This window comes from Halichoerus grypus, chromosome 2, assembly GCF_964656455.1.
Source record: "Halichoerus grypus chromosome 2, mHalGry1.hap1.1, whole genome shotgun sequence".
Classification (NCBI taxonomy): domain Eukaryota; kingdom Metazoa; phylum Chordata; class Mammalia; order Carnivora; family Phocidae; genus Halichoerus; species Halichoerus grypus.
Window position 1 is genome coordinate 179,530,111 of NC_135713.1, and position 19,286 is coordinate 179,549,396.

The 19,286-nt window shown below is 40.4% G+C and overlaps 1 pseudogene; it reads left to right on the forward strand.

The window, feature by feature from the left end:
* Window positions 1-13,453: 13,453 nt before the first annotated feature.
* On the forward strand, window positions 13,454-13,883 carry LOC118553506 (DNA-directed RNA polymerase II subunit RPB4 pseudogene; annotated as a pseudogene).
* The last annotated feature ends 5,403 nt before the right edge of the window (window positions 13,884-19,286 follow it).

Here is a 19,286-nt window from a genome sequence, read left to right on the forward strand (position 1 = left end):
TCATGACCTGAGCCGAAACCAAGAGTGGGATGCTTAACTGACTATACCACCCATGCGCCCCCAGAATCTCTTTTTATATTAGTTAATTTGCTCCATTCACTCTGGTGACTTAGGCAAGCAAACTTCACTTCTCTGGACTATTCTTTTTTCATAATTTAGCATTGCTTTCTCAACTACCTAAAGTTTGCTTACTCTCCAAATACTTTTGTCAGTTTACTAACCTGTAAAAAAAAAAACTGATGAGAGGGGCACCTGGATGGCTCAGTCGGTTAAGTGTCTGCCTTCGGCTCAGGTCATGATCCCAGGACATGATCCCAGGGTCCTGGGATCGAGCCCTGCATCGGGCTCCCTGCTCAATGGGGAGTCTGCTTGTCCTTCTCCCTTTGCCCCTCCACCCGCTTGTGCTCTCTCTCTCTCTTGCTCTATGTCTCTCAAATAAATAAATAAAATCTTTAAAAAAATTGAAGAGAACAGTAAAGTCTTCTATTTTATAGGTAATAAATTCTATTCCCTAAATGTTACATAAATCCTATCAGTTCCGCTTTTTTTTTTTTTTTTGGTTAAGTATATTCCAGTCTGTTAAAAACTTGAGTAAAGCATCACCTTTCAATTTAATCTCTCTTATAAACTATTTTTTAAATACTTGGCTTCAGAAATTACCAAGTAAGTTGCTTACTTCTGACCTAATCCCTCCTTTCCCATATATACTGAAAATCTCTTTCCATTTCCATCCTCATTACAGTGTGCAAGAAACAGTCTATATTCTTAAAACATTCTATTTTCCCTTCTTGATAGCATACTCATACTCATCCTTATTTTTATTGAGATATAACATTGTGTAAGTTTAAATATGACATGACTTCTCATTTTATTGCCAGGATCATAAAACTCCAAATGAATTCTTTAGCCCTGATTCATCTTTCAAATATAAATCGTAGGGTTTACACACACCTTTTTTCCTACCATTCCTATAGTTTCTTCTACCATTTATTAGTGTGAAGGCTCCCATACTCCAGTTCCTTTTAATGTGTTAAGTGTTCCTCTTTATAGTCAACCTTGTACATTGCTCTAAAATTACACCCAATATTTCTTCTCTCAATGCCTTGTTCTCATTTCCTATGTTATTTGACTAACAAATTATTACTTGAACTTGGACTTGTACTCATTATCATTTAATTTTAATTAGTGCTTTAGTGCTCCTTCTGAATTCTTCTTTTCCTCACACCCTTCTACTTGACTTCTACTACCCTTCTGATTTATCTGAGACTCAATTATTCTTCTCTACTAGATTAACATTCTCTTTTTCTGGGTCTTGGTTCCAATTACATTAAGTCAAAAAATCAGTGGGGAGCCTGGACAAACAGTTTTGGAAACAGGAGAAGAACTATCAACCATCAAGGTGCTGTTGGAATGAATAAAATCCAACCAATTCCTCAGCCTTATGTCTATCCACTCAAGATTTAAAGTCCTAAGAGACGAAGTCAGATTGGCCAAGCCTAAGTATCAGGTTGGTCAGAGAAAGGATCTGATAGAAATAGCCTTCAGGAACCCTTTAAGTTTCAATACAGTAAAGAAAGGGAAAGAATTCTATATTTATAATTCCTGTAAATTTATATAAAATGGGAGTAGGTTATTTTCCATCAGGAAATCGGGATGCTGTCAAGGAAGGAGAATGAACAGAAAGAGGAGTGAATGCAGTGAATGAAACAATGTAGGTACCCCATATGGGCTTTTAGTCTCCTGTCTTCTCTTTCTTTCCAAATCAAGAGAGACACTCTCCATTCAGTTGGGCAGGCATTACCAGCTCAGTTCTTTTTTTTTTTTTTTTTTTAAGTAGGCTCCATACCCAGCATGGAGCCCAATGTGGGGCTTGAGGTCATGACCCTGAGATCAAGACCTAAACTGAGATCAAGAGTTGGAAGCTTAACCAACCAAGCCACCCAGGTGCCCCACCAGCTCAGTTCTTTTAACTCCCCTCTCTTGTATGCTAGATGCTCTCCCTGCTGTACCTGCTAGCACATTGAAAAGAACAGAGATCTATGAACCTATCGAGCTTGTGTAAGCTCCCTGAACCTCATTTTTATCACCCATGATATTGAAACATGCTTCCTTATTTTTTGTGGAGATTATTAGTGGTAAGATACAGTGCCTGATACACAGCCATCCAACAAAATGTTGGTCCCCCCACCACCTCTTCTTCAGACTATCTCCTGGATGATTTTCACATTCATCAAGGCAGTTATTCATAATCTTCTTCCACAGAAAGCCCTGTCAAAACCAGTTCTCCACATCAGAAATGTTTTCCATTCTTATACTTTCTATGCAGATTTACTTGGTTGGCATGCCTCTGGCTGTCAGTTCTAAGAGCTAAATCTCTTCTCCATCCCTAATGGAAACAACACAGCAGGTACATCCCGTACTTGTCACAGTGCTACTGCCCATGTATTTTTCAGTCTAAATCTCAGGCCCACCTGCTACATTTACCATGTGCATCACTCACATTACCTCCCTAAGTGACTTGTGGTCTTTCCTAAAGTCACATGATGCCATCAGTTCTGCAACTCTCTTTTCTCTGATATGGGTTCCAAATTAAGTTCAATTTATCCCTTCTAGGGCTTTATATCAAACTCCTTACTTCAAGAAAATGGATTATGAAAATTTGGCCTATATTTTTCCAATGTCAGAGTCAGTGTCTTCATTCTGTAGCTAAGCAGTAGAGCAGGAGATACCTTGGGTATCAAATTCTTATACTAATAAATGGATCTTAGTTTCTATGAATTGCCAGGCCTACTTTGGTTGTTACAGAAATTAGTAACACATAGTTCCTGCCTTCCAATAGCCTACAGTCTAGTGAGGTATAAGGGACATATGGAAACAGGTCTATTACACTACAGTGTGGTAAGTGGGAGCACAATGATGGTGTGAGGCTGGCTGGGAAAGTTTAAAATGAATCACAAGAATGAGTGGAGGTGAACTGGGCAAACAAATGGGGAAGATGATCCGGACTGAGTGTATGCAAAAACACAGTGTTGAGAGAGATCTGAGTATGGTTAGGGAATGGGTCTTGACTACAGAGAGTTGAAGGGTTGGGGGGCGGGGGTGTGATCTTGAGACACTTAGTAAACTAAGGCCTGCAAAAGAGCCACCTGTTTTATAAGTAAAATTGTACTGGAGCACAGCCATACCTATTTATTCACATATTGTCTGTGGCTGCTTTATTGCTATGATGGCAGAGTTGGTAGTTGCCACAGAGACCATTTGGTCTGCAGAGGAGAAAATATTTACTATCTGGCCCTTTACAGAACAAGTTTACCAATGGATGCCATAAAGATGTGAAACAGAGCACAATGATCTTAGAAGGGCATACAAAAGAGTCTAGACTATTCAGAGGAGCAATAGAAAGGTTGATGAAGGATTTAAATAAGGGAATGACATGCTCATCAGATTGGTGTTTTAGGAAAACCACTTTGGCTGCATATGAAGAATGGATTAGAGGGAGCAAGACTGAAGGGAGGGGCACCTGTGAGAATATATTGCAATAATCCAGGCAGGTGATGATACGCATGAACTAGTATATGCCCAGAACTGTGATAGAAGATACTTATGGAAGAGAATAATAGGTAGCATTGTCTTTTCTTAGACTTTTATGCTATGACCACTCTTCTTCTTTTGTTCTTGATTTCCTATGTGCTTCCCTCTCTTCCTCTAGAGTTTTTTCCCAGTGTGATCAGTCTTTTCCCTTCTTCAAACATCCTATTCATATTTGAGACTATATCCCTTGTTAAAGTCAGGCAGGCAGAGACTTCAGGAATCTGCATGTCTGAACTTCTATAGTTGTGCTGTTGCTGTTGTAGTTTATCTGTCCCCAAATCTGAACCACTGACTTATGATTTTCCTCCTCCTCCTCCTCTTCCTCCTCCTCCTATCTTAGTCTGTCTACTTGGGCCACTAGAACCTCCCAATATTTCACTGCTCACCCAAAGTACCATGTTGCTGCTGTCCCAGCATGCACCATTCACCATAAAGTCCAAGCTTTTGAAGTTGGAAACAATTATCCTAATTGTTTATGTAAAGTAAATCTGAAGATGTGACAGTTTAAATTACTTGCCCAAAGTCACAGCAAATTAGTAGAAAACCAAGTTTCCTAATTCCTTACCTTGAGCTCTTTCTAACAGTTGTAAGTTCCTGTCCCAAATTAGGGAAATAAAATAACAATCACCATTTCGGCTCTATGATAGATCACTTGAAGGAAGTTTGTAAATAGCCATGTACCTGTCCCAGCTACTTGACTATAAATAGTTTTCTTAAGAAATTCCACTGACTAGATCAATTGCTTCCTGATGTAGAAATCCAACTAAAAGTGTCAGAAACCACCTGGAATCCAATTATGAAATAAAGGAGGACTTAATACCCAGGCTGGAAGTAGGAAAATGATAGATGATATTTTAGCTTTGAAATATAAAAGGATTATGGGATTTTATGGCTTTCATTTGGTTTTTATCTCATACCATCATGTCCTTTAAATACCCAAGGTCCTGAGATAAATCACTCACCTCAAGAAATGACGGTCTCACAACCATTTTGTAACCTGCAAAAATGTCACATTTATTACCATCATTTTACAGTGACATTGATATTTTACCTCTACTGCAAAAGAGTCACACATAACACAATGAAGACAGATGCTATCATTTTTGTAGGACTGAGTTTAAAGAAAGATGTGGGTGGTACTGAAAGGCTTGGTCTCTTCTAGTGAATTCCACAAGCAAGGTCTGTAGAGGACAACCATCAACCCTGGAAAATATCAGGACTATCAAGGGCATAGTTGCCAAGAGCTGACACCTAAAGGACTGGATCTGGTTGTAGCCTTCCAAAGTAGCCCTGTCCTATATGGCAGTCACTTGCCACATGTGGCTACTTATTTTACCTAACATAAAATTAAAAATTAAAAAAGACAAGAAATAACAAGTGTTGGTGAGGATGTGGAGAAAAGGGAACACTGTGTACTGTTGGTGGGAATTTAAACGGAGGCAGCCACTATGGAAAACAATACAAAGTTTCCTCAAATGTTAAAAATAGAACAATCCTACAATCCAGCAATCTCATTTCTGGGGATATATCCAAAGGAAATGAAATCACTTTTTAAAAGAGATATCTGCATCCCATGTTCATTGCAGGATTATTTATAATAACCAAGACATGGAAACAACCTAAGGGTCACTGACAGAGGAATAGATAAAGAAAATGGGGTATAATAAACCCCTGGCCAGACTTATCAAAAAGAAAAGAGAAATGACCCAAATTAACAAGATCATGAATGAAAGAGGAGAGATCACAACCAACAGCAAAGAAATGTAAACAATTATAAGAACATATTATGAGCAACTCTATGCCAGCAAATTAGGTAACCTGGAAGAAATGGATGCATTCCTAGAGATGTATCAATTACCAAAACTGAACCAGGAAGAAATAGAAAACCTGAACAGACCTACAACCACTAAGGAAATAGAAGCAGTCATCAAAAATCTCCCAACAAACAAAAGCCCAGGGCCAGGTGCCTTCCCGGGGGAATTCTAACAAACATTTCAAGAAGAATTAATACCTATTCTTCTGAAACTGTTCCAAAAAATAGAAATGGAAGGAAAACTTCCAAACTCGTTTTATGAGGCCACCATTACCTTGATCCCCAAACCAGACAAAGACCTCATCCAAAAGGAGAATTACAGACCAATATCCTTGATGAACATGGATGCAAAAATTCTCACCAAAATACTAGCCAATAGGATCCAACAGTACATTAAAAGGATTATTCACCACGACCAAGTGGGATTTATCCCTGGGCTGCAGGTTGGTTCAACATCCCCAAATCAATCAACGTGATACAATACATTAACAAAAGAAAGAACAAGAATCATATCATCCTCTCAATAGATGCAGAAAAAGCATTTGACAAAGTACAGCATCCTTTCTTGATCAAAACTCTTCAGAGTACAGGGATAGAGGGTACATACCTCAATATCATAAAAGCCATCTATGAAAAACCTACAGCGAATATCATTCTCAATGGGGAAAAACTGAGAGCTTTCCCCCTAAGGTCAGGAACGTGGCGGGGATGTCCACTATCACCACTGCTATTCAACATAGTATTAGAAGTCCTAGCCACAGCAATCAGACAACAAAAAGAAATCAAAGGCATCCAAATCGGCAAAGAAGAAGTCAAACTCTCACTCTTTGCAGATGATATGATACTTTATGTGGAAAACCCAAAGGACTCCACCCCAAAACTGCTAGAACTCATACAGGAATTCAATAAAGTGGCAGGATATAAAATCAATGCACAGAAATCAGTGGCATTCCTATACACCAACAACAAGACAGAAGAAAGAGAAATTAAGGAGTCGATCCCATTTACAATTGCACCCAAAACCATAAGATACCTAGGAGTAAATCTAACCAAAGAGGCAAAGGATCTGTACTCAGAAAACTATAAAATACTCATGAAAGAAATTGAGGAAGACACAAGGAAATGAAAAAATGTTCCATGCTCATGGATTGGAAGAACAAATATTGTGAAGATGTCAATGCTACCTAGAGCAATCTACACATTCAATGCAATCCCCATCAAAATACCATCCACTTTTTTTCAAAGAAATGGCACAAATAATCCTAAAATTTGTATGGAACCAGAAAAGACCCCGAATAGCTAGAGGAATGTTGAAAAAGAAAAGCAAAGCTGGCGGCATCACAATTCTGGACTTCCAGTTCTATTACAAAGCTGTCATTATCAAGACAGTATGGTACTGGCACAAAAACAGGCACATAGATCAATGGAACAGAATAGAGAGCCCAGAAATGGACCCTCAACTCTATGGTCAACTAATCTTTGACAAAGCAGGAAAGAATGTCCAATGGAAAAAAGACAGTCTCTTCAACAAATGGTGTTGGGAAAATTGGACAGCCACATGCAGAAGAATGAAACTGGACCATTTCCTTACACCACACACAAAAAGAGACTCCAAATGGTTGAAAGACCTCAATGTGACACAGGAGTCCATCAAAATCCTAGAGGAGAACACAGGCAGCAACCTCTTCGACCTCAGCCGCAGCAACTTCTTCCTAGAAACATCACCAAAGGCAAGGGAAGCAAGGGCAAAAATGAACTATTGGGACTTCATCAAGATAAAAAGCTTTTGCACAGCAAAAGAAACAGTCAACAAAACCAAAAGACAACCGACAGAATGGGAGAAGATATTTGCAAATGACATATCAGATAAAGGGCTGGTATCCAAAATCTATAAAGAACTTATCAAACTCAACACCCAAAGAACAAAGAATCCAATCAAGAAATGGGCAGAAGACATGAACAGACATTTTTCCAAAGAAGACATCCAAATGGCCAACAGACACATGAAGAAGTGCTCAACATTGCTCGGCATCAGGGAAATCCAAATCAAAACCTCAATGAGCTATCACCTCACACCAGTCAGAATGGCTAAAATTAACAAGTGAGGAAACGACAGATGTTGGCGGGGATGAGTAGAAAGGGGAACCCTCCTACACTGTCGGTGGGAATGCAAGCTCGTGCAACCACTCTGGAAAACAGTATGGAGGTTCCTCAAAAAGTTGAAAATAGAGCTACCATACGACCCAGCAATTGCACTACTGGGTATTTACCCCAAAGATACAAATGTAGGGATCTGAAGGGGTCCATGCAGCCCGATGTTTATAGCAGCAATGTCCACAATAGCCAAACTGTGGAAAGAGCCAAGATGTCCATCGACAGATGAATGGATAAAGAAGAGGTGGTATATATATACAATGGAATATTATGCAGCCATCAAAAGGAATGAGATCTTGCCATTTGTAACGACGTGGATGGAACTGGAGGGTGTTACGCTGAGCAAAATAAGTCAATCAGAGAAAGACATGTATCATATGACCTCACTGATATGAGGAATTCTTAATCTCAGGAACCAAACTGAAAGTTGCTGGAGTGGGGGCTGGGGTGGGAGGGATGGGGTGGCTGGGTGATAGACACTGGGGAGGGTATGTGCTATGGTGTGCGCTGTGAATTGTGCAAGACTGTTGAATCACAGATCTGTACCTCTGAAACAAATAATGCAATATATATTAAGAAAAAAAAAGAAGACAGCAGGAGGGGAAGAATGAAGGGGGGGAAATCAGAGGGGGAGACAAACCATGAGAGACGATGGACTCTGAAAAACAAACTGAGGGTTCTAGAGGGGAGGGGGGTGGGAGAATGGGTTAGCCTGGTGATGGGTATTAAAGAGGGCACATTCTGCATGGAGCACTGGGTGTTATGCACAAACAATGAATCATGGAACACTACATCTAAAACTAATGATGTAATGTATGGTGATTAACATAACAATAAAAAATAAAAACTAATGATGTAATGTATGGTGATTAACATAACAATAAAAAATTTAAAAAAAAAGAAATTGAAACTGAATGGTATATGTGGTGAAGAATTGAATGTAGCCTCACTTCTTCCAAAGGCAACTTCAAAAGGACATTATGTCAGTCTTGTTACTACTACATCCCTAGCATCTGGCAGGTGCCTGGCACATAGTAGACACTCAGTAAATATTTACTGGGAGTTGAGAAATGATTAAGAGGGGGAAGAAGTCTCATTTTAATTCTTACTATTGTAACATTTTTAATGATCATTCCAGTTTCTCACAAAAAGATTCTTCATCTGGCCAATACCTGGGACACTGAATTCAACCCCAGACAAGAATTACTTGGATAATTCTAGGCTTACTGAGGCCTGGGATCCAATTATTAGTTCACCTTCCTGTTATTATAACCTGGCAATATGTCTTATGTAGTTCTCAAAACTACAGTATGCAATGGGGAGAAACCAGGCTTTGAAATCTCTGATTTGTCATTTACTAGCTTTGTAACTTTCTTCAACTTACTCGATCCCTCTGTGCCTCAGTTATTTCATCTGAAAAGTGGGGGCAACAAACAGATGCCTTGTGGGATGATTGGGATCTAATGCAATGAGCTAATATGAGGGAAGCACTGAGCAGGGTTCCCAGCACAGAGCACATGTTCAGTTCATGGTGTCATGCCTCTGCACTGCCTAGTAGATGTGTAGTCCTGACATCTCATAACTGTCCATCTTATCCAAGGCTCCTGCAAGTGTCTGGAAGTCACCCACCCTCTATGAATCCACCACAGAGCTCTCAACAACCAACTCATTCTTCTTCTCAGGTTGTGGGCTGGGAAGGTAGGTAAGATGGGAATATCTGCGTGGCTCTGAATGGGTGGTTTTTTGATACTCTGGCCCCTGTTGTGAAGGTAATAAAAACAACCACAAGCTTTTATGTTTGTTCACCACTACACTTCTATTGCTGAGCACATTCATTCATTTATTCATTGAACATGTATTTACTGAGTGCCTTACTATGTGCCAGCAGGGTCAAGGCCTTGGGGTTAGTGGTGAACAAGATAGAGTGTCCACTCTCAAAAGGTTTGAATTAGAGGGATAAGAATAGATTAATAAATGAATGATGAGATTTAAAATAGTTATATGTGCAATGGAGAAATTAAAACTAAGATATGAAATAGTAATTGGGGGAGGAGGAGGTAAAAGAAGCAAGGAGACCACTTTAGAAACCTTTCAGTAGGCTAGGCTTGAGATAACTTAGAATGGTATGTTTGGAGATAGAAAAAATGTGAATGGTTTCAGAAATAAATAAAATCTTTAGGAAAAAAAAGGTGTGGGGGGGGGGCGGCGCCTGGGTGGCTCAGTTGGTTAAGCATCTGCCTTTGCCTCAGGTCATGATCCCAGGGTCCTGTGATGGAGCCCCACATCGGGCTCCCTGCTCAGAAGGAAGTCTGCTTCTCCCATTCCCTCTGCCTGCCACCCCACTTGTGCTCTCTCCTGTAAAACGGAATAATAATTGAAGAGGATGTGAAGGGAGAAGATGCTGTCATTCTGTTTTAAGATGGGAGGCACAATGTGTGTCCACGATAGGAAGGGCCTTCAAGAGAGAGAAAAATTGGTAAGGCAGAATGGGAGGTACATGGGAATTCTGTAACTATCTTCCCAATTTTTCTGTCAATCTAAAACCACTCTAAAATAAAAAGTTTATTTAGGGGAGGGGAAGGATGAAACAGAAGAAAGAAAGCTTTCAAGAGCAAAATCCTTGAAGGGGGGCTGGTCTCCAAAGCCTGAGGGAAGGAAGGTAGAGTTGGCTGCCAGTGAATATCATTCATTTATTAGTGAATAACTGAATGAATTTTATTACATATTAAGCTTATATGCATTCACTCACTTTTATCATCATAACCTTCGGAGGTTATTGTGATACTCTTTTTATAAAATACGGAAACTGAGGCTCAGACAGATAAGGCTCTGGTTGAGAACAACACTCACCATCAGCCAAAGGATTTTGAAAAGCAAAGCTCAGACTTTGTGCAACACCTGTTTGCTTGGTAAGGGACTGAACATGTTGGCTTTGTTAGGTGTAATGCAAGTAAGGCATCCCACCAGTGTTTCATGTTTGGTCTTAGTTTCCTCAGCTGCAAACTGAAAGAATACAATAAAACACGTATAAGGGCCTTTGGATCTAGAACTTTCTGATTTTAATTTTGTTGCATAGCTTCTTGTGATGAAGAGTGAGACAGGTTGGGAGTGTCTTCCATTAAGACAAATGTGTGGGCAGAAGAGAGAGGGATCTGAGTATCACACGTTCACTACACGTTACTTGGAGGGTCTGTTTAAAGCAACACACACTGTGTTGGAATCTTCCACATTGCTTGGCAAGGAGGTGCTGACAGGATCATCTTTGCTCTTCTGCAAGTGTTCAGTGATTGTGAATAAAGATGCAGTAATGCTGAGTCAGCCTCCTTTCCCTCCTCCTGGGGAACCTCATGAGGAATAAACCAAAACTGCAGGTCTACAAATGACAGGTCATTCTTGACAGCCACATGCAAGTTCTCTTAGTTACCCAATCACATTTTTTTTCAAGCCTTTATCCAGTTTCTAGTCCTACTGTGAATCTGAAAATCTGAGAAATTTGGGAGTACCCTCCCTCCCAGATGAAAATTATATTTCTAAAACATTTTTTATTTATACCTATCAGGCAACACAATTCCTTTATTAATTCAAGTCAATTCAATAACCATGCACTGAGAGCCTGCTAACATACTAGGTCTCATGCTAGAAATTGGGAATACAAAGTTGCATGAGATACAGTCCTGGAACTCAAAAGACTCCGTCTGAAGGGTAATTTCCAAGACTCATTGTTGTATGAAGAAATGGCAGCAATATCATGCCTAATTGTCTCAGCCAAGGTACCATGATGGCCTATTCCATTTTTTCCTGTGTCCCTCATTCTTTTATTTGCAGACTCTCCCGATCTACCTTGCTCCCAGACTTCTAGTTGAGTTTGTCCAATGCAGAGAACATCAAGAGATCAGAGGCTGAGTGGGAAGTGGGTCAGGATATTCATCCCCGTGGCTCTCCACCTGCAGAGTCACTGTTGGTTGACAGCATCCTTTGTCTGTTAGGTGGCTCTCTCCACATAGCTCTCTGTCTTAGGTCTTGGTGACTACTCCCTTCCTCTGCCCCTTTGGCCCTGGGGGTGAGTGGTACCCCTCTGTTACTAACCCTGAGTAGTCTGCCATTCATTCCTTATGAATGGCTTGGTACTGCTGCCTATGACTTCATAAGTGTTTCTTTTATTCATCACTCAATGACCTAACTGAATGTGCCCTTTGTTTCCCATATGGACTGTGATGGATCTGCACATCCTCATTTATGTTTGCCATAATCCAAGCTCTTCTTTATTATATGCTGCGGCCCTTAGGGATAATCCTCTTGAGATACGTGTGAGAGAGCCAGAGCAATGAGGTCAGTAGGTCCTGAGTGCCATCTCTGGCTTTGCTACTAGCTGGGGCATGAAGTCAGCCACATTAATTAACTTATTTAAACTTAAGTTTCTTCATTTGTAAAATGGAGATGAAAAATATCTATCTCATAGGTTTTTTATAAATATTAAATGAATAATGTATGTATTGGATCTTATACTTCCTGGGATGGTTTTTTTATTTTTTTATTTTTTAGAAAAAGAGAGAGAGCACTTGCACACGGGGGTTGGGGAGGGGCAGAGGGAAAGAGAATGCCAAGCAGGCTCCATGCCCAGTGTGGAGCCCAACACAGGACTCGATCTCATGACCCTGAGATCATGACCAAAGCCAAAATCAAGAGTCAGACGCTTAACCCACTGAGCTACCCAGGCACCCCTGAAATAGTAATTTCTAAACAAATATTAATCTCTTTCACCTTTGGGATTCTAAGAGGTTTTTGGGAAAACCCCATGTAGAATCCCTAATAGAGGGTAAGACACAGCTGCAAGACTTCTCCTGTAGAGAACCCTTCTTGATTGCCAACTGCAGTTGACCTCTCATTCCTCTCAAATCCTTGGGCTCTTTGTTTGCATTTCTCTAATGGCTTGGTTCATATTTTGCCTTAAATTTCAAATATTAAATATAATATTCAATGCCTATATTTATGAATGTTGATGTTTAATGACCCTCTACTAAATCATGCATTTCCTAAGGCTAGGAATTGATTCTATGCACATTTATATCCCCAGTACCTACCTATACAGTGGATGATGCCTAACAGGAACTCAGCAATTTTTGAGATGACCACATGTCTGGATGAATGAAATGAATAGCAATCCTAAGATGTAAAATGCTATTTCTAGTAATTTGGATTGAAAGGGAAGATTTGAGGGGCAAGGAGACCATTCAGAAGTCTGGATAATATAGTACAGAGAAGAAGAGATATTAAAATAAGGAACGGTCAGAGGTCATGAAAAGGAGGGGAAAACAGATTTGAGAAATGCTTAGGGAGTGACTATTGGAATATAAAGGGTGAGAAAGAGGATGAAAAAGAACATGGGACTTTATGCTTGGACAGCTGCGTGTATGGTTTTATTATTAACCAAGATAGGGAATATCAGGGCAAGATGAGGGTTTAGGTGCTAGGCAAGTGTGGGGTGGAGGAACAGATTATTCTCACCTCAACATGTTGAGTTTGCGGTGACCAAGAAATATCCCATTGAGGATGTTGGGAATATATGTGTGAAGTTTGAAAGAGAGATGGGAGCTAGAGGGAGGTGATCCTCTGTGTTCAAATGGCTCGTTCAGCTTAATTTCATTTATCCCTCTATAAAGAAATCATCTGTTTCCACTCTTAACTTTAAGGTCCTTGTCTTCATAGTATTCCCAGTGCCTAGCATGTAAAAGTTGCTCAATGAGGCCAAGACCCGCGCTTCTGCGCTTCCAGCATGCGAGTGCTTCCGGTGTGCAAGTGTTTCCGGTGTGCGAGTGCTTCCGGTGTGCCAGTGCTTCCGGCGTGCTAGTGCTTCCGGCGTGTGTGTGCGGTTCCCCACGCGGTGAGCCCATGGCGATGGCAGCCAGCGGTAGCGACCCATGCGCTGGCGACGTAGAGGAGGACACCTCACAGCTTATCTTCCCCAAAGAGTTTGAAACAGCTGAGACACTACTAAATTCAGAGGTTCATATGCTTCTGGAGCATCGAAAGCAACAGAATGAGAGTGCAGAGGATGAACAGAAACTTTGAGGTCTTCATGAAAACTTTAAATTACACAGCCCGTTTCAGTTGTTTCAAAAACAGAGAGACCATTGCCAGTGTCCAGAGCTTGTTGCTCCAGAAGAAGCTTCATAAATTTGAGTTGGCCTGTTTGGCCAGCCTTTGCCCAGAGACTGCTGAGGAGTCAAAGGCACTGATCCCAAGCCTGGAGGGGCAGTTTGAAGATGAGGAGCTACTACCGCAGATTCTTGATGATATCCAGACCAAGCGCAGCTTTCAATATTAATCTCCAAATACCACTCTGTTGCTGAGGGAACTACATCCCAAGCCCAGCACCACTGTCCTGATGTCTGGAGCTGACTTACATGGAAATTCCATTGCACTTGGGCTTCCTTTGGATAGAACAACCCAGCTTGGTCTTGGTTTAGGTTGCTATTTCAGACTTGACTATTGGACCACGATAACCTGACCTTGCCTCTGGGAAGGGTGGGTGGGGTGATGTGCATATAAGCTATACTGTTGACTACCTCATACCATGGTTTTGGCCCTGTGTTATTTTTAAATTTTTGTTTTGTTTTAAGATTTTATTTTTTTAAGTAATCTCTATCCCCAGTGTAGGGCTTGAACTCAGTACCCCAAGATCAAGAGTGGCATGTTCCACTGATTGAGCCAGCCAAGCACCCCTTTTTAAGATTTTATTTTTTTAGCCCCGTATTATTTTTGATTCCTAAGATTTCATGTTTTAATTTCAATGTGTTTGTAGTTTTTGCAACTACAGGAAACGACAGTCTTATCTAAATGCAAAAGGAAGAATTAAGGGGCACTTGGCTGACTCAATTGGTAGAGCATGTGACTCTTGATCTCTGGGTGGTGAGTTCAAGCCCCACATTGGGCATGGAGCCTAAAAGCAAAACCAAGCAAAAAAACCCAAACAGGAACCCCAAATACAAATGCAAAAGGAAGAATTAAACAGGCCCTGTACCATCATCTGAAATCCTTACAGAAAGGGTGATAGTGCTAATGACTATGAGACAGCATTGGCATCATTGTGCTTAACCCAGAAGTCAAGGAGGAAGGTCACCATGGAAAGCAGTTACACCGAGGATAACTGCCAAGCATGGAGGGCCCATACATAGCCTTGAGGTACATCAGTACTTGACCTTTTTTCTTGTACTGTTGAAGAATGTAGATTTGGAGGCAGTGGTCCTAAAGCACTGTATTCTCACTCTTAAATTAAGATTTTTTTGTTTCCTTCAGAGGACAGACTTGAAGGTCTGAACACTTTGAAGACTCCTTGGATGGGGCATCCACTCCAAACCTCTGTCTTGCTACTTAGCAGCAGGTGATCTCTGATGGGGGTGATTTGGAAAGAGGGAGCCTGCCCCTTCCTGGGCCACTACAGTGAAGTCACTCAATGTAAAGCAAGTTGGGGTAAACTCTTTAATAGCTAAACATTCTAGCTTTGTGCAGTATCATAGCCAATGAGCTTTATCCAAGGTGCGATTGTTGCTAACTGAAAGGAAAAAAAATTGCTAAACATTCTAGCTTTGATTTTTCTGAAAGGAAATATGCCTATTTTCTTCACAATTCGAGATTTTTCTTTGGAGTACTTGTTGGCTCCAAATGAATGCATGATCCAAAAAAAAAAAAAAGGTTGGAGAAATAACAAAGTTACCTTTTTTTTTTTTTAAAGTAGGTTCCAGGGACGCCTGGGTGGCTCAGTCGGTTAGTCATCTGTCTTCGGCTCAGGTCATGATCCGAGGGTCCTGGGATCAAGTCCCACATCAGGCTCCTGGCTCAGCAGGAAGCCTGCTTCTCCCTCTGCCTGCCATTCCCTCTGCTTGGGCTCGTTTGCTCTCTCTCTCTGACAAATAAATAAAATCTTTAAAAAAAAAAAAAAAGTTGCTCAATGAATGATCTTTCAACTTATGAATGATTGTTGAACTTTGGGAATCATGGGCTGGGAATAGGTAATTGTGTAAGTCAGGGGAGGAATGAGATTGTTCACTAGACTAGGAAGGAACCTGTAAGGAAGAGGTAGAGAAGCTCACATAAAAAAGATTGGAAACCAGAGACAGGAGGAGAGCCAGAAAAGAATGTTCTCTGAGTTTCAAAAGAGATTTTTTTCAAAGAGGAGATTGTGGGATTGTTAGTGTCTTTGGGATCAAATGGGATGAAGACCAAGCCCATTGATTTTGGCATTTAGAAATTAGGAAGTCATTGACGACTTGAGCAAGAACAATTACTGTGAAGATGACTTTAGAATTCAAAATGATACAGTGATAAGGAAATACGGTGTCTTTGAGATCAAATGGGATGAGGACCAAACCCATTGATTTTGGCATTTGGAAATTAGGAAGTCATTGATGACTTGAGCAAGAACAATTACTGTGAAGATGACTTTAGTGAATTCAAAATGATACAGATAAAGGGCGCCTGGGTGGCTCAGTCGTTAAGTGTCTGCCTTCGGCTCAGGTCATGATCCCAGGGTCCTAGGATCGAGTCCCACATTGGGCTCCCTGCTCAGCCGGAAGCCTACTTCTCCCTCTCCCATTCCCCCTGCTTGTGTTCCTGCTCTCGCTATCTCTCTCTCTGTCAAATAAATAAATAAAATCTTTAAAAAAAAAAATGATACAGATAAGGAAATACATATAATGAAAGTATACCAATCTTGCGTGTCATAGAAATGTAAAAAAATAATAGAACAATAAACTATACTAAAGGAAGCTTTTAAGAAATCGTAATTAAACATATTCATAAGTTGAGGGAAGGAGCCAATGAGATTAGAAGAAGGTGAAGATACAAGCAGGGAAGTCTGTAGGACAGTTTTAAATTTCTATACTATTAGGATTTGTAGAAAGTATATCCCATTCTTATTCATAACTACCAGGCATTTAATATTTTTCTAGAAACCCTGTTGTGGTCATTTGTTGGCTTGTACCCACCAAAATATTTGAGCCACTAAATCACAATAGTCAGGGTCACAGAGATATCTTTTCATGTCGTGTTGTTGAAGAAAGCCAATCACCTCGTAGACTCTAATGAGACTCACCACTAAAGAAAACATTCTTCATTCTGGCATCACCCTTTTTCTTGTTGCTTGTAGCAATAAGAGACTCCCAAGGATAAGCTGCCAATATAATCATCATTGACCCCTGTTTAAACACCACCACAAATAGTGGTTCATGTTATTGCTTACATCACCCAGCAAAAGAGCATGTCCATTGGGTTTTGAAATTATTAATGTCAGTGATTTTTAATACTATTAGGAATAATATTTTTTTACACTAGGATCATGACTGACTTCACATAGGTCTCTGCTCCCTCTAAAACCTTATGTTTCATCATTTGCCTGTGAGTTTATTCTACAGTATTTTTAAAGAATTGGCTAATTTTGAACATTGCTAAACTCTTCCACAATGTGTCTTAAATTTGGTTTTATAGATAGTCAGCTTGAAACAAAAGGATATCTGAGTATTTCTTTGGTAATGTACTGAATAATATCAAAAGCATACCTAATTAATACGACCATGATAAATATTTTCATAAGTGATTTTTGGTTCTCCTTTTGTGATCCAGAACAAGTTAGTAAAGTAAGGTCAAAATTCTTTGGGGTTGACCTAATTGGACTTTTTTCCCATTTCTCTTTCTTCTGGGTAATAGGGTTGTTTTCCAACAATGTTTTAGTTTGTTTACTCAAAAGTAAACCACATTAAGCTTTTTACCACTTTAATCTGTTCCAGATATTAAGTCCTATTTGAAATGAAGAGACTATTTTCTTCAACAGAATAAGGTTTAGTTCATTCTGTTTCAAGTTTGGGAAAATAATAAGTATGCACTCTCTTACTCCCAGTATTCAGTGACTACACCCATTGCTTAATTTTTAAAATTCTGAACTGGAGCTTAAATTCTTCTAAAAGAAAAGTACAGTGGGTTTCAGAAGAACTTTTAGCCAATTCAGGATAACAGAACTGGGCTTTTCATAACCAGCCTGTGCTATACTAGCCCTGTTTAATTTAATTTAATTAATTTATTTTATTTTAAAGATTTTATTTATTTAACAGAGAGAGACACAGCAAGAGAGGGAACACAAGCAGGAGGAGTGGGAGAGGGAGAATCAGGCTTCCCGCCGAGCAGGGAGCCTGATGTGGGGCTCGATCCCAGGACCCTGAGATCATGACCTGAGCCAAAGGCAGACGCCTAATGACTTAGCCACCCAGGTGCCCCTAGCCCTGTTTAATTTTAGATAGTAAACACAGTCTAGAACCTTCCCCTCAGCTGCAGAGACTGGACTAGCACAGCACAAAGGTATTGGAAGTGAAATTTTTGGACCCGTGGTTTAAAGCTAGCTTTCAGTGAACCAGAAATTGAAACCCCTTGAAACCATAACCTAATCAACCTGCACTCTTAGGCAAGCTTCAGAATAATCAGACCTGTCGTTGCTGCACAAACGTCTGCTGTGAAATGTCAGTCTTTCTATCACCAACAGGAAAGTCTACTTCCATGGTGTTTACAAGTCCAGCTTTGGAAAATCTGGTCCTAATCCCAGACTAACTTCCTCTGTGATAATTGCTAACATAACAGTACAACACAGTGACCTTATTAATAGAACCCCTATTTCAGAAATCCATCAGCTACCCAGCTGCCTCCCTTAGAGGGGCTTCTATTTATGCAGATGCCAGAGGCTGTGCTTCTGGGGACCCAAATCAGTCCACGTGGCTTCCCTCCCCAGATGAAGTGATAAATTAGACTTTGGGCCCAAACTCCTCATTCTTCAATCTGCACTGCGCCTAGAAAGTATTAAAATAATTTTATTCTGGTGAAACCACTGTAGGGAAACTGGGTGAAGAACTTGTGATGGAGAGAGATAAGGAAAGCAAAACAAGTCAGCCAGAGGGATCTCTGCATCCCTATCTTAGAAGCAAGGGTTTGCAGTAAACATGAAGGGGGAATGAATTGTGAGAGAGGACCTATCCTTGAGAATGTGCTTCCGTTAGCATACTGGGCAAACTCTTTTTTTTTTTTTTTCAGAGCATTAACTGGAAGGAAAGCTGGAGGGAAATTTTCTTGTCTATTCTTCTCATGAAACTAAGTTTCTTGACATAAGAACTGTTACATTTCTTTAATCACTAACACAACTCCTGGTCAAGTTCAGCATCTTGAACTTCTGTTCACTTTCTGGAATCCAAGGAAGTTTTCAAATTTAATATCATTTGTGTATAAAATTGCCAGTTCCTGTATAACCTCATTAGAACAGATGTACAGCTCATTAGTGAGTTAGTTGTTGGTACCAGAAAGTACACATTTCTAGCTTTGTCATCAGAGGATAATAAAAATGCATCTCCTCATTCCAGGAAATGCTCTTCCAGGCTCAAATACATTCCTATGGGTTGTGACCTAAGTCTGAAAAAGCTGATAGAAAGAGCAGGACAAGACTCACTGTGATGGTTAAAATTTTTTTAAGATTTTATTTATTTATTTAAGAGAGAGAGCTAGAGTGTGCATGAGAGAGCACATGAGCGATAAGCGGGGGCCGGGAGGGGGGCGGGCAGTGGGCAGAAGGAGAGGGAGGAGCAGACTCCCTGCTGAGCAGGGAGCCCAGTGCAACGGGGGCTGGATCCCAGGACCCTGAGATCATGACCTGAGCTGAAAGCAGACGCTTAACTAACTGAGCCACCCAGGCGCCCCT